The sequence below is a fragment of the Hoplias malabaricus genome, chromosome 18 (genome assembly GCF_029633855.1).
Source record: "Hoplias malabaricus isolate fHopMal1 chromosome 18, fHopMal1.hap1, whole genome shotgun sequence".
NCBI classification, from domain to species: Eukaryota; Metazoa; Chordata; class Actinopteri; order Characiformes; family Erythrinidae; genus Hoplias; species Hoplias malabaricus.
In genome coordinates, this window is record NC_089817.1 from 29,523,824 (window position 1) to 29,526,323 (window position 2,500).

The following is a 2,500-nucleotide window of genomic DNA, read 5'->3' on the forward strand; positions in this document are numbered from 1 at the left end:
GAATAATAAATAACGTTAAGTGGATGTAAGAATGCGTTTGTTCTGAGAGATGGCAGACGGAAAGGGATCCAGTCCAGGTCTTTATTAGCCTCATTATCCCTCACTTGTGACTGACTGCTTTTGAAATAATGAATGGTCCCCAGGGACTGGAGCTGGTGCTCGGCAATTATTGCTTTTTTGTCGTCGCGTGTCAGAGGAGGCCGAGTGGAACTGTGAAGGTTTTGTTTTCATTGTTGTTGTTGTTGTTGTTGTTGTTTTAGACTCCTCGCAAAGTGGAGTTAAACCACATCTTCTTAGGGAGCTTTTGTAAAATAAAATTTAAAAAATATAAAAAAAAAAAACACCACACATTTTTAATAGATTGAATAATTGAGAAACAGTAGAATAGTCAGAGAAATAGTTCTTCTACCTGTTTATTTGGAGAGTGATACTGTTACCAAGCGACCGCTGAAGACCGAAGGTAAATCTTTTATTACGTGAAACTATTTGAATGTAGCTTATATTTTCTCATAATTAGAATATTATAAGATTATTCGTCTTATATTTCAATCTTTGAACTTGAATTAAGTGATTCTCTTTTTCAGGAGAAAGTAATTAAACTATTTGCAGATCATTTGTTTTCATGCCAAATTATGCAAATATCATTTTTAAAGTGTTCTGCTAAAAGAAAAGTTTTAAAAGTCTTAAAACAAGCAAAAACCCACCGATTTAAAACCTCATAATGAGGAATATTCATTCATTCATTGTCTGTAGCCCTTATCCAGTTCAGGGTCACGGTGGGTCCAGAGACTACCTGGAATCATTGGGCACAAGGCAGGAATACACCCTGGAGGGGGCGCCAGTCCTTCACAGGGTGACACACACTCACTCACACACACACATTCACACCTACGGACACCTTTGAGTCGCCAATCCACCTACCAACGTGTGTTTTTGGACTGTGGGAGGAAACCGGAGCACCCGGAGGAAACCCACGCAGACACAGGGAGAACACACCACACTCCTCACAGACAGTCACCCGGAGGAAACCCACACAGACACAGGGAGAACACACCACACTCCTCACAGACAGTCACCCGGAGGAAACCCACGCAGACACAGAGAGAACACACCACACTCCTCACAGACAGTCACCCGGAGGAAACCCACGCAGACACAGGGAGAACACACCACACTCCTCACAGACAGTCAACCGGAGGAAACCCACGCAGACACAGGGAGAACACACCACACTCCTCACAGACAGTCAACCGGAGGAAACCCACGCAGACACAGGGAGAACACACCACACTCCTCACAGACAGTCAACCGGAGGAAACCCACGCAGACACAGGGAGAACACACCACACTCCTCACAGACAGTCACCCGGAGGAAACCCACGCAGACACAGAGAGAACACACCACACTCCTTACAGACAGTCACCCGGAGGAAACCCACGCAGACACAGGGAGAACACACCACACTCCTCACAGACAGTCACCCGGAGGAAACCCACGCAGACACAGAGAGAACACACCAACTCCTCACAGACAGTCACCCGGAGGAAACCCACGCAGACACAGGGAGAACACACCGCACTCCTCACAGACAGTCACCCGGAGGAAACCCACGCAGACACAGGGAGAACACACTGCACTCCTCACAGACAGTCACCCGGAGGAAACCCACGCAGACACAGAGAGAACACACCACACTCCTCACAGACAGTCACCCGGAGGAAACCCACGCAGACACAGGGAGAACACACCACACTCCTCACAGACAGTCAACCGGAGGAAACCCACGCAGACACAGGGAGAACACACCACACTCCTCACAGACAGTCACCCGGAGGAAACCCACGCAGACACAGGGAGAACACACCACACTCCTCACAGACAGTCACCCGGAGGATACCCACGCAGACACAGGGAGAACACACCACACTCCTCACAGACAGTCACCCGGAGGAAACCCACGCAGACACAGGGAGAACACACCACACTCCTCACAGACAGTCACCCGGAGGAAACCCAGTCTGTCAAGCTCCTGGTGTCACTCGAATTAAAGGGAAATATTAAATATGGAATGAAAACAAACAAAAACAGCATACATCAAACATACACCATAAAGCGGCATACACCACACATCTGTAATGTAAGACATAGATGATCGAATATTACAGAGAGCCCTTAGAGTCGAGGAGAGTGTCACTGAACCAATCAGACTTCCAGACTTTGTTTGAACTGTTTTGGTTCAGATGCTTTTCAGCTCATGGCTTTAGAACTGAAGCTATCGACTCCGTGTGGAACAGCACTGATCTTCCTTCCTTCCAACGTTTACAGAAATCAAATCAAAGACTCTTTACCTCTGTTTAATTCCTCAGAACGTCCTGCTCGTTTACAAGGGCTTGTCCTGGTTGTGCTTTCAGCTCAGGAGTGTTTTTAGTTGTACTTGTGTTGTTCTGTTTTTTTAATTTTGCTGTACGTTTTGAATTCTGCACCGTATTTACCGCATGT

General features: G+C 46.8%; 1 protein-coding gene across 1 annotated transcript in view; it reads left to right on the forward strand.

Moving 5' to 3' along the window:
* kirrel3a (kirre like nephrin family adhesion molecule 3a) overlaps positions 1-2,500 on the forward strand; it is a 190,451-nt gene that overhangs the window by 178,870 nt on the left and 9,081 nt on the right. The window lies entirely within an intron of this gene.